This window comes from Chionomys nivalis, chromosome 2 (genome assembly GCF_950005125.1).
Source record: "Chionomys nivalis chromosome 2, mChiNiv1.1, whole genome shotgun sequence".
NCBI lineage: Eukaryota > Metazoa > Chordata > Mammalia > Rodentia > Cricetidae > Chionomys > Chionomys nivalis.
This window is the reverse complement of record NC_080087.1, coordinates 15,063,388-15,077,527: the sequence shown is the minus strand read 5'-3', so window position 1 is coordinate 15,077,527 and position 14,140 is coordinate 15,063,388. Positions and strand designations below refer to the sequence as shown.

Genomic DNA, 14,140 nt, shown 5'->3' with positions numbered 1-14,140 from the left:
TTTAACCTACAAATTCTTAAAACTGAATTGTTAGTAGCATGCACTTAGCTGTGGAAGTTTCCCATTGCCATCTAACAGCAATGAAGAGATATGTGGTGGTAAAAGGCTGTACTTTATATAAAAACCATGCAGTCTGATTAATGTGTCCACAATATCTATGTCTATTTATTGTGTAAGCCATGTAGTTTTTCTTCTCTGAATGTCTGTTTCTTTGCTCGTACAGAGAAAAGGTAGAATGTTTTTTAAAAGTTTAATAGGAAACTCTTTAAAACTTGATAGAAAATTGGAAACATTAGATAAAGTAACATTGCTCATCATTATAGCTTTTAATCTTGATAAATATGAAGAAATTAGAAATATATTGTCAGAGAGCCAATCCTGCGGTGCTTTGTTCAGTACAGCGGAGCACGAAGCCAGGTGCAGCGTGTAGTCAGATTTCACGTCAGTGCTTCCAGTCTTTCACCCTCTATTTGTTGTTCTTGTAGATGATACTGTCCTCAAGGAGTTTAGTTCACCTGCCTGCCCTGAGTTTCTTGATTGCACAGAGTGTGTACTGTACTGATAGACTTAAGAGATTTTAATATACCAGGAATAAAGTGTCCATCGTGTGTTTTGTAGGCTCTGGGTAACATTGTTTAGACAGGACTAAGATAAACCGAGTAGGTGAATTTGGGTTTGGCTTCTTGTTTGCGTTTGCCCTTAAGTTTCATTTATTTGCTGTTTCCTTTTGTGTTTTCTACATATAGTTTATACATGTAAAATAAAAAAAGCCATTGGCATATTTTAGTTTCTAGTGGAAAGCTTTCATGTGATTGTGTGAGCAGTCATTTCCAGCAGCTCATCATGTGCTCTCTCTCAAGCTCCTGTGCAGTGGCAGAGCACACCAGCCATTTTAAATGAGATTTGTTTGTGTACATTTCTGATGATCTAGAGAGCTATAACTTTTGTGATCAAAAATTGTCTTTTTCTCACACGGTCTAAATACAGAGAGTAGGTTATTTGGGGAAAGTAGGTAAGAGTAGAAGCATTTAAATGTTTAGTTTCAAAGTAATTCAGTCAGTAGTTTGATTTTATTTCAGGTCTTTCCCTTTGGATAAAGAATGAAAATTGTAACCTTAGGGCAGAACAGATGTTCAGGAAAGATTGACTTTGAACTTAAGGAAATGATACTGAGCATAGTTTCTCAAAATGACTTTAGTTCCATTTGCTCTGATCAAAATTAATGGATGGTTGGTTCAAGTTAAGTAGCAGTATAAATAAGACTTGTTAGCGATTTAAAAAAAAAAATTCTAAGCCTTTGACCTTCTTATGGGGGTGCTTGAGGTACGTTGCACTGGCACTTGTTTGAAGGTTCTAGAAAGTACAAATTAACCTGTGTCATTTTGAGTGTGTCTGGGGACTCTTGTATGATTTAAAGAAATACCAATGATGTTGTTCCTCCCTTTCCCCTGTCTAGTTATATAATGTTAAGGAAGGAAATACCCAGCCTTGTTTACTGAACTAGTATTTCCTTCACCAGCTTGTAAACACTCGAGAAAAGTTAGTTGCTGTATTTTGATGAGTTTGGCTTAGGACCTGCCCCATTTTGTATGCCTTTGTTGACACTTCTGTCACTAGAATGCTACCAGTTGGAAGTATGAAGTGGCCCACCCACTTAATTCAGTGTTTTGTGGTTTTGCAGCAGTACTATAGGAGACAGAGTTTGTTTGTTGCTGGGGACCGACCCCTGGCCAGTTGCATGCTGGGGGTTCTCCCACTGAGTTATACTCCACAGCCCCATGTAGTTCTAATGTGATGCCATACTCTTCTTTGTAATTTAGCACACTGAATTACTTATTTTTTAAATGTGTGAATATTTCGTTAAGCATGAGCTCCGTTCTTAGCATTAGTGTGTGTACTGCAGTTGGTAACTCCTACAGTGCATAGAAACGTGTAACAGTGTCATCTGGATCTGCAGCGTTTGGGGTAGGCTGCTCATTTTAGGTCATTGTAGGTAGGTAAAGAATCTGAAGTCATTTGGAAGATCCAGTAGTATAAATGGCCCATTTAAAACTCAAGGTAATTTCCCATGACTGTAAAATAATTCCTGACTCAGAGATGTTTTGAGTTAAAAGGGTCATAGAGTCAAAGAAAAAGGAAACTAAGTAGACAGTAGACAGTTTAATGAACGTGTACTAGTGAGTGGATTTGGTCCACAGACAGATGCTGAGTGAGTGACTCCAAGAATATTAGATTTTCCTCACTGTGTATTCAGGTAGGCATGGCCTTTGAACCAAGGGCATTTTATATTCAATTAAAATATTTTTGCTGTATCTCATGTGCCTTTATATTAATAAGACGTTGCTTAGTAGGTACTGTGTTAACAGTAAAATATTTCAGTACCTTTTAGATTTTTTCCTTTACAAACAAGTTATTTTACTTACATACTGCAGAAGGCAAGAGCAAATAACTGTAATTCATTTTTAAGGAAGGCAGATGAAACACTCATTTAATCACAGATGATGTAGGGTAACATAGAATTTTGCTTTTTCTAAGTGTTCTTGCTGTGGTTTTTATATAAAATACAGCATCTTTTAAACCATGTGAGCTGTGGGCACTAAGAAATTAATGTTTACGTCTAAAGAAAAAATTCTAAGTTTAATGGGGGGAGGGTTAGTAATGATATTTTGATCAATACACCTTTGTAAAGGTCGACATTAAAATCAGTAATGGCATACTTTAATGTAGACACACACAAAAATTTATTTGTAGCATGCTCCCTGTGGATCCCCGCTTTCTAGGAAGTGTTCACAATCACCTCTGGAGCCCTGAATATTGTAAGGAGCTGTGTGTGTGGTCATTCCAGACTTACAGGGTCTTCTGAGAGGTTTCATGACACTCATAGATGTGTACATAAATTCTGAAGACATACCTTCCTTTGTATATGTGTATTTTGCTTAATTTCACCCACATACTTTTATTTCAGACACACACTGAATATGTTCCTTCCCTGCTCATTTTTAGGTCAAAGTCTCCCTCTGTAACTTAGACTGGCCTTGAACTCATGATAGCCCCTGTGCTCCCTAGTGATGGGATAACAAGTGTATGTTAGCCACCATACCTGATTTACACGTAATACTCTTTAAATCGTTTTCTACTTAAAATATTCTACTTTCATAGAATTATTTTTAGTGTTATACAGTACATTTATGTCAATTGATACTGCAGGGTGACTAAAATGTAGAGGTCATCATAGCTTAAATTTATATTTTTAAAAATGAACTATTGCACCAAAAAAGTTGAGAAGAAATCAATGAGTTGAATACAAGAAGCATTTTCTTTACTTATATGTGCTTTTTATAGGATATCTCAGGTTTTTACTTTATCATATAGTTGGATATTTTAATTATAGAAAGAACCATTAGTGGATAAAGCTAATGTATAGATTGATGAGGAACTGGCGTCAGTGTCATTAATAGGACGCATAGATGGGTTTTACATCAGGAACTTAACATAAATCAATGGTTTCTCTAGATAGACTCCTTGCTCCCTGTTCCATCTCCCCAACACATGTGTGCACTTAGAATTGCCTTGCTTTGTTCGAAAGGCTGTTGAAGATAGAGAACAAATACCTTGAGCCTTCTTTCCTTTCCCTCCTCTTTCTCCTTTTGTTACTGTATCAAAGGGGAGAGGGGTGTGACAGGGTAACTTGAGATTGTATAAAATGTTAACTGTTGCATACAGTAAACAGAACACATTCTGTGTGAACACAGGCCAGGTATGTGGTTTAATGAGTGTACACCTTGCATAAGATCACAAGTCTCTGAAGCAATCTACAGGGGATTAGTACTAAAACTTTTTCCTAGGTACCAAAATCCAAAGGTGCTCAATTGTATCATCCATGTACTTTAAATCAGCTGGACATTACTGTTAATTTAGTAAATGTGATGTAGTGTCTGTTGCTAGTTATTACACTCTATTGTTAAGGGATAATGACCCAAGGAAAAGAGTCTATGTATTCAATATAGAGTCTTTTGATTTTTAAAATTGTTGTCATCTGAATCTGAATTGATGGAGTCCACAGAGCAAACTTTCTGAATGCACGGGGCTTGAGTGCAAATGTCCTTTGTCTCCTCCTACCCTGCCTGCAACTGTTGTGATGGGATTTTGCCCTCCCAGAACTCATGACTGTAATGGGGCAGTCAGGACTGGCAACTGATTTTGTGACCTATATTAAAAGTGATCTCCCCTATCCTGATCTTGACGCTGTTTCCAGCGTTTTAATACCTTAACTTGTTGAGTTTTATAGAACACAGTCCACTCAGGAGTCTACAGCAGTAAGATCTTGAGTTATACCAGAGTCACATGGTGAGTCCATGTCTTTAACAAAAGACAAATAATAAGCAATATTAAGTTTTCTGTTTTGTGAATGACAAGTTGAAGAAAAGAAGAATGGGTAGGGGGCAACCAACAATATTGAAACACTTTTTTAAATAATGCATTTAAAATTACTGCTTTTTTGGTTTTACAAACTGGCCTTAACAGTTGGTAGAGTGTGTTCGGGCAAGCTGCTGAACTTCCAGTCCTTGTTCTTCGTAGCTGAACAGTCTTCATCACTGAAGAGACCCATAGCTAATACCCAGGACGTATACCGTTTTGAGGAGTGAAATAATTAATTGCATCGTGTTTGTGAGGCAATCCTATGGCCACCTTAAGGTCTTTGTAGTATCTTTTGCTTAAGAGAAACTTATAACAGGTGTAAGTGGCTTCCTTAAGTCTTGTAATTTGTATTTGAGTAAACATTGAAATCTTGTTTCCAGATTTAGAAGTTAGTATATGCCAATTCAAAAAATGCCCAACCAGGCTTTTTGGGATTTATGGTTGCATTAACCACCAAGGTCCCTTTTTGTGGTTACACATGTACATTGTTATTCCTCCTCTTAAAGCGTGTAAGAACTTACTTCATGGTTTTAAGTTTGCTCAGTGATGTACTGTCAACTAGTCTGAAGCAGGTTTATATTGCATTGATGCTAAGTAAGGTTTCGTTTAGAAAACCCCTTTCCATCTCCCTTTCCCCTTGAGGATGCTCTGTAACCAGTGAAGGAGGACTTTGCAGATCTGCATTTGAGTGTGTAGTTTTTGACAACTTCAAAAACTCAGTTTTGTGCACTGTATGTATGTATAATAAAGATTTAGTAAGTATAAAACCATTCTGTACATAATTTATTGTGCTTGGATTAAACAAAGAATGAAGTAATAGTACATACATTGAGCATTATTAATGCTTGCTTGTCACTTGAATTCAGTTTAGAGACTAGCCTTTGTGCTTTGTGGTAATATTTAATTTGCAACTATTTTACCTTATTGAAATGCATAACAGGATTCTTCAAGTATTCAAATTCCTAAGCTAGATTCCTGCAGACCCAGGCTGGTGTCAGCATGTTGTGACGCCATATCCAGAGTCCTAGACCAGAGACTGAATGTTGGCCATGTTACTGCCCAGCCTTCCCTTCAGAGGAAACTCTCATAGAATTTGTTAGGTAAAGCTTGATTATTACATGAAATAAAGTGTTACTCTGGTGTTTTTTTGATAATGGGAGTTTCCTACTTCATTGGCAGCCAGTTTTTACTTTAGTTATCTGGACTTGTTTCAATTTCGAAGGCTAGTTTAATATATGTGCTGTGTAAACTAGACTTCTGTGGGGCTTGAATTTGGCTTTGAGCCCTTTAGATGGAGAGGTAGTGTGACCATGCTGAGCCCCTCAGGACTGAGACTAACCTTTCCACGGAGCCTTTTCTGAATCCATTACTTTCTCAATGGTTGGTCCCAGTAGTTCATGACTGTGTTAGTTTTCTTAGTGCAAGCAGAGAGAAGGAGTTTTAACCCATGTGGCAAGTGTACACAGTTTATCTTCAGAAGTTGTCATCGAGGAGGCTCAGATAGTCTTGATTTTCAACGAGACAGTGCCCTCTCGTCCACACTCTTTACTATCGTGCGTGTCCTCTCCCACCCAGACTAACTTTACTGACTTCAAAGCTGTGCTTGCCAAGGCTGTAGTTCTCGCCTTAGGAACTGTGGTGCTAGTGAGTGGACTGTGTTGACTAGCTTCCTGGAGCTGCTATTAGCCATTTGCCAAGATGTGTAGCAGCTTGCAGTGCGAGTCGGTGTGGGCAAAGCCCTGCAGCCTCCCCCTTGCATCTTCTGATAGTTCTCAGCTGCCTCTGAACTGTCCTTAGGTTGTGAATTCCTCATTCTAGTGTTGCGTGTAGTTGTGTCTTCGCACCATCGTACTGTGTTCAGATTTTTTTGTTAAGAGGTCTGACGTTATTTTGGAATATTTTGAGGGACGATAATGTTCCCATCCTCAACAGACTGGGTAACTATTTAAAATCCATATAAATTGACTTCCTAGAACGTAGTGGAAAGAGTGGGCACATCTGAATGATATTATAAAATGATGTTGGCTGTTACAACAGTGAAATTTAAAATTACTGAGTTTTGTTGCAAACCATCAATCAGGTTAGCCCACACTACCTACTTTTTCAGGTTAATGTGTAATGCCCCTACTTGGCCATTAATGCTTGAGCTAATGGAATGTGCAGAGAAAATCCAGTAATGTTAATGTTACATCACAACAAGCAGCCACTGAATTTGTTCATTAAAAAGTGGTTGATGAACTGGGACTGCGCAGTGGAGCACCTGACTAGTGTATGCGTGTCCCTGGGTCATGAATGATCCTCCAGAATGAAAGGGAAAATGGACTGAAATCCAAGTTGGGTGAGCTTGGAAAGGTCCAGATTGAGTCGTCTTAAAAAATGACCCTGGTAGCTTTTACAGGAATTCAGTTGAGAATTTCCGTGGGTAGTCTGTGAGGAGCACCTAGCACTTCGGCACCGTGGCACTTACTAGGTGGGTGTTTATTATGACCAGTGTAGCCCTGACGAATCAGGTAATGCAACAGTTAAGGGATTATTTATGCAGAATTAGATATTAGAACCCAGAGTCAGCGGAAGGAGCCTTGTGTAGTTCTTGGAATTCTATAGGTTTTTACAAGCTTCTATGTGTCTGAATTCCCAACTCTTTAGGTCTCCATGACCAAACCTGGATCTGATGTCCTAGGTAGAGGGCCATCATGGGGAGAGACAGATCAGATGTCCTAGGTGGAGGGCCATCATGGGGAGAGACAGATCTGATGTCCTAGGTAGAGGGCCATCATGGGGAGAGACAGATCTGATGTCCTAGGTAGAGGGCCATCATGGGGAGAGACAGATCTGATGTCCTGGGTGGCAGGCCATCATGGGGAGAGATAGATCTGATATCCTACCTAGGTGGAGGGCCATCATGAAGAGAGGTTCCTTAAGAGCTTCCTTCCTGTCATTTTTTGTCTGAATCATGTCCAGTAAGGAACAGTTTCTTGAATGAATCAGTATTGCTCAATTTCTTATGCAATAAAGTGAGGAAATCAGGTTTTTCAGGATATTTCCCCCAGTAGTAATTAGAAAAAGTCTATTGCTTTGAAATCGAGCAAAGCAAAGCCTTTCCTTGAATATATCCGTGCTTAAAAAGTTGTTAACCTTGGAAATAAATTGTGTTGATCACTTCATTGGGTTGTGTCTGACTCATTGTATTGTATTTAGAGTTTTTTTAAATTGCTATTATACCTTCCCACCATATGATATTGAGAACTTGAGCATATTATGAACCATTTCATCCTTAAGTATTAGAATTTAAGATCTCAAAAGACTTTTGTTTGGAGTAGAGAAAGGAAATGATTGCTAGCCCAAATCTGTAGTTCCTGGAGCATCCTGGGTTTTCAATCTGTCAATTCTAGACCCAGTGATATAGTGACAGGCAGTTTAGGCAGTATTGTGGCAGTAAAACATAAAAATTAGGCAGTGGTGGCCGGCACATGCCTTTTAATCCCATCACTCAGGAGACGGGTAAATTAGGCAGTGGCGGCTGGCACATGCCTTTTAATCCCATCACTCAGGAGACGGGTAAATTAGGCAGTGGCGGCTGGCACATGCCTTTTAATCCCATCACTCAGGAGACGGGTAAATTAGGCAGTGGCGGCTGGCACATGCCTTTTAATCCCATCACTCAGGAGACGGGTAAATTAGGCAGTGGCGGCTGGCACGTGCCTTTTAATCCCATCACTCAGGAGACGGGTAAATTAGGCAGTGGCGGCTGGCACGTGCCTTTTAATCCCATCACTCAGGAGACGGGTAAATTAGGCAGTGGCGGCTGGCACATGCCTTTTAATCCCATCACTCAGGAGACGGGTAAATTAGGCAGTGGCGGCTGGCACATGCCTTTTAATCCCATCACTCAGGAGACGGGTAAATTAGGCAGTGGCGGCCGGCACATGCCTTTTAATCCCATCACTCAGGAGACGGGTAAATTAGGCAGTGGCGGCCGGCACATGCCTTTTAATCCCATCACTCAGGAGACGGGTAAATTAGGCAGTGGCGGCTGGCACATGCCTTTTAATCCCATCACTCAGGAGACGGGTAAATTAGGCAGTGGCGGCTGGCACATGCCTTTTAATCCCATCACTCAGGAGACGGGTAAATTAGGCAGTGGCGGCTGGCACATGCCTTTTAATCCCATCACTCAGGAGACGGGTAAATTAGGCAGTGGCGGCCGGCACATGCCTTTTAATCCCATCACTCAGGAGACGGGTAAATTAGGCAGTGGCGGCTGGCACATGCCTTTTAATCCCATCACTCAGGAGACGGGTAAATTGCCGAGCTAGAGGCCAGCCTTGTCTACAGACTGGGTGGGTTGTAGGACAAACAAGGGTTATGCAGAGAAATCCTGCCTCAAAGCCAAAATTATCTTTATTTCCTTATCAGATTAACAAGTAGGAAAATTAATAGCCGATTCCTGAGGGGACAGCTAAAATTGTTCCTTTCATCTAGAAGGCCATAGCTGAAAAAGAGCAGTTCTCTGAGTATGCCATTTATTGTTGGGCCAGAGGGACCCAGGACTTCGAATGGAGAAGAATGCATCGTTGCCCTGCCCAGTATTCACAATTCAAAGCCCAAGGGCAAAGTGAATCAGTGTTTCCCAGTGCAATCTGCTAGAAAGGTTGGTTTCCAAATTACCTTTTACATAGGGTCAGAAAGGAGACTCCTCCATACCCTGAACAGTTCCGTTTATATGGTAGTAAAAACAGGCATGTGGTGTGGGGACTTGCACACGTGAAGGAACAGCAAATGAACAGTAGCTGGGAACACACTTTCATTTCATTTTAACCAGTGCAGCTGAGTGGAATGTGCCAGTTAACTAGGGGTGCACACGAGGGTCTTGCTAAAGTGTTTTCTAAGCCACATCACAGGCAGAAACGATTTGAAGGGGCTAAGCAGGTCTTGCAGCCTTACTATTTGTGAAATCCCAAGATGGAGGCAATCACTGGCTAGGCATTTAGTTCCACCACGTTTGCTTTTCCTTTGGACGATTCTCTTTTCTCTTGTAAAGCTTTATATGATTGTCCTGGAGACAAGGACAGACTCTTACTTTGGAACGCATTGTCAAATACCTGCACAGGCAACCTGAACAGACAGCCATCCTGACTGGTAGTGGTTGAGCCAGATTGTTCCACCCTCTCCCATGATAAATGTTTTCTCTTTTAGCGATTTCCGTTTCCTAACAATACAGATCACAATTGGAAATAGATGTGTGCACATCACAGTACATACACATGTGTAATTGAGTGCCTCACCCTTTACAAAGTTTTGTAGATTTTTTTTTTATTTTTATATTGGTGACTTCGATATTCTCATGAAGTAGACGAGTTAAAGCCAATATTTTCTTTTTTTGCGTAAGTCTCACATTTGTTTATGAAATGTATAACTTCCCAGAACTTTAGTACCTAATAGTTTCTCCTCAGGGCCAACTCAGGCTTTAGGAATAAGACATTTAAAAGGGACCCACTAACCCAGATCCAAGACCACAGAGTGGGGGAGAGCAAGCAAGAGGCTGGGTGTGCTTCCTAAATGGGTGTCAGGTGTAAAAAAGTATTCTTAAATCATTTGAGTCATTGATCTTGTGATTTTTATGTTCTACATTGCTGTTTAAGTTACTATCTAGTTTGTGTTCTTTATGGCCTCTGGAACACGGCTTGTTTTTGTGAATTTGTAGATAGAAGTTTCTGTCCCTTCTGGTCCTGCAGCTGGTCAGTCCCAAAGAAACATACAGAGGCTTATCTTAATTATAAACTGGACTATTAGCTCAGGCTTATTAAATAGCTCTTATAGCTGAAATGAACCCGTATTTCTTACCTATGTTTACCCACATGGCTTGGTACCTTTTCTTAGTGAGGCATTTTCATCTTGCTTCCTCTGCATCTGGCTGGTGACTGTATCTTTTCCTCTTTTCAGAATTTTCCTATTCTGGTCGTCCTGCCTATACTTATTGCCTGGCTACTGGCCAATCAGCATTTTATTAAACCAGTACAAGTGACAAATCTTTATAGTGTACAAGAACATTCTTCCACAGCATTTCCCCTTTTTTTCTTTTCAAAACAAGAACTCTGAATCTAATCTCCTTCGTTTAGTTTTTTTCCTGACTGTTACCAATAACAACTTGTAACCAACACTCTAAACAAAGACAAACATCCATAATCCATTTTTTGGGAATGTGGGTGTAGTTTTCTAGGATACTTCCTGCTGATTGCAGGCGCTGTTAATCTTATGGGGACCCAAAGAAAATTTAGAATTATGGTCAAGTCCTGACTAGAGTATTCTGAAAGACTGGCTCATCTCAGCCAGCAGTCTTGAGGCTGTTCCAGATGTAGAACTCAGAAGAAACTGCAACAGAGGTCCTCTGAAATGTTGGATCAGCTGGGCCATTTGTTCCCATTGGAGATTTTTCAGGTGTCTTCCTTAATCAAACCTTAGTTTTCTTAACCCAGAATGAATCCACAGCCTCTAATTTCCTGTGGAAACAAAAACAAAACCTCTTCTCCAAAGTAACATATCTTTTTAATTAAATTTTGAAGTCAAGGCATTTTCAAAATAAATAGCTTGGAATAATCCAGCAGCATTTAAATCAAATGTCTTTTAGAAGCTGTTGCTCCTTCCTCAGCAGCCAAACAATTCAAAGATAACACAATAACATACAGTATCCATAGTTTTTTTTGTGTATTTTCCATCTTTAAGTGGCTTTTTTAAAACTATTTTTATTTTTTAATTTTTGGCTTTATGAGACAGTTTCTCTGTGTATATTTGTCCTGGAACTCACAGAAATTCACCTGCCTATGCCTCCCCAAGTCCTGGGATTTAATGCTTGTGTCACCACACCCAACTACTCTTTTTTTTTTTCAAGGACTTTATCCTTTTTCTTTTTTCTTCCAAGTCTGTGCATATTTTTAAGCATGCTGAAAACCATTTAAAGGTTTTTTTCATTTGAATCTCTTTATATCTCTATCTTTCTAATCAGAGTCTTTGATCTGCTAAATGATAGGGCTAGGATTAAGGCGGTGACTTTGGCAGTTGGCTCCACCCATTCCTTTGCTTCCTGAGAGTCTTAACTTGGTAGTAGAGGTATTGGCGGGAGCCACGTTTATTGCCACAACTCTGCAGTTTCTAGTTTCATGCCACCACCTAGAAGCATGCCACTGGCTGCTCATAAATATCATTTAAGGGTTTGGTGGCAGAGCCTCTTAAAATAGCTATGCGTTGTGGATTTTGCTGCTTATGCCATCAAGGAGCCTTTCTTAAAGGAGCCACACCTCTGCTTGCCAAGCAGAGCCTACCTGTGTAAAGACAGTTATCAAGAAGCTGTGATCAACTCTGTTCCTCTCTGTCTAGAATTCTTTTTTCAAGCTGTCAGTCTCTATGTGGACACACTTGCCAAACATTTGGGCGTCGTTTGTAAACAGAAGTTTCTATCCCACCAACTACTTCAGCCATTTGAGACAAAGATCCTACCAAAGGTTGACTTGAGACTCACAGGGTTCTGAGAAAAGAGCAATCTCAGTGTGCAGGAGTGGTACAGCAGGCATAGCGGATATGACTACTTTGTAGTCAGTGTCCTCCAAGGACAAACCTTCCTTCTGTGTTCATGTGCATTTGTGCATGACTTTTACAAAGGTTATTGTATGACTCCTCTTTTAGACTTGACAATTTACTGACCACTCTTATAAACTTTGTTAGACTGGTAGATTACAAAGTACTTTATCTCAGTGAACCTGTGTGTGTAGATGTCACCAAGAAAGATCAGGTTGGGCTCATTGTACATCTGGAAGGCACATCCAGAGTATGAATTAGGAGGTTTCTTGTGGTTGTAATTTTTCTTTAAAGTTTTTTAGTTCTTTTGTTAAACTCTGGGCATTTTCCTGACTACCTCATGAGCTCTGGGCTTTTCTACCTGTAAAACCTTCCTAGTGAACGAGAGTGAATAGAACACGAACGCCCTTGTGACTCTATGATTATTTCTATACCCTTCTCTTCTCAAAACCTCACAAACACTGAGCAGAAGTGTTGAGACACAAGCACCTTTGCTTCTGGCTTCAGCAAGGCCTGTTCTTAACAACTTTGATTTGTAAGGATGCATCTTTGACAGCCTAGAGGAGGAACTCACTCTAAAGTGCCTTGTCCCTGTGATGTGTCCCAACAGAAAAACCAAAACCGAAGCCCATGAGCCCAAGATTGTCTAACGGAATTGCCATCAGAATTGGAAATTGCGATTGTAGACTGCCTTGACGGGTTACTGTCAAGGGTCTGTAACCTGCCTGGCTGGTCAGTTATTCCAGGGTCTCGGAGAGGCACCCCCTAAAAGACATAAGCTGATGAGAAGGAAGGAGGCTAGGCAGATTTGTCGAAGCCTCAGTTTATTAGAGTCATGGTTACAGCTTATAAGCCCCTGGATGAGGAGCTTGGGGGGCTGGGGCACAGGGTCTTGCCACGTGGTCTACGTCCGTTACGTAGGCCAAGAGGTTACGATCGGTCAGGTCATGATTCCTTGGTCAGGAAGTCACAAGGTGACACACCTAGTTGTCTAGATAGTTTGGAATGTGAGGCAGGTTCCATTAACAGATAGCTCTCTATTAACAGTTAATTTGGGTATGGGATAGGCTTGGTCAATAAAACGATTCTCAATACAATTGGGAAGTGAAGCCCTCTGCAAAACTCCTCACGGCGGTGCTTCTTATAATAATTTGGGGGAACATGGCTCCTGACATGCGATTTTCTTTCAGACAGTGAAAACGCTATGGGTACAGGGGCATGTTTGCCTTGTAGTGTGGCTGGTACCAGGGAAGTATGCCAGGGCACTCTGCTGCCCAAACCCAATGGTTGGTTTTGTCCAGGCAGCCATTTTTTCTTGTTTTTATTCTTTGACCATTTCATGCATATGTGCATAATAAATCTTGTTCGTCTTCACCTTGCATTCCTCTCTTCCCACACTGCTGAACCCCTTCAGTTCTTCTCAAGTCCCCTCCTGTTTTTATGTCCTATTGTCGGTTTGTGGTACATTGAGTTGAGGATTGCTTTGCATGAGCAAGGGTGGAGGGTTTTTTTTTACTGGAGAACATTGGAAACTTGCCAGTGTTCCAGCAGTCAAGAAAGCCCCACCCCCACCCTCCAGCAACCATCAGGTGGCCATACTTCAGCTTCAGCCCTGGCCCTGGAGCACTTCACCAATAACATGAGTTTTGAAACAGTCATTTTAATGTCTTCTCTTAGCTTGCTGGTAGTTTTGTAGTTCGTAACTGTTGTATGATTTGTAATATACGCTGGTAGACATGGTGTGAGGTCATCACTGAGATCATTCTGCCTTGAGATGCTCATTCAAGTGAGTGCATTCCTGGCTGCTTTGAAGTATTTAGAAACAATAAGTCTACACAGCATCCATCAGCTCTTCTTCCCATGGGGGTCATGATGTCCTGATGGCTAGTCTGGCCTTGTTTTTAGGTGTGGACGGAGTCCTACATGGAGGTCTTAGATGAAATAGTCATACCTTTGTCTATTGTCTTAGGTAGATGTTAGCCCCGTCGGTCAAACTGTTTAAATCATTGGAAGCATGCAATCCCAAGACTTTAGGACACAGTTAATTTTTCTTTAAGAACATCTCTTTTACCTTCATGTATTTGTGGAGTGGGGCAGGAGTGCCACTGTATGCAGGGGTGTCAAGGTTAGAGGGCAATTTGCAGGAATC

The 14,140-nt window shown here is 40.7% G+C and overlaps 1 protein-coding gene across 1 annotated transcript in view; it reads left to right on the top strand.

Moving 5' to 3' along the window:
• The window catches only part of Scaf8 (SR-related CTD associated factor 8), a 150,042-nt gene that overhangs the window by 95,408 nt on the left and 40,494 nt on the right, over positions 1-14,140 (top strand). The gene's annotated exons all lie outside the window — the stretch shown is intronic.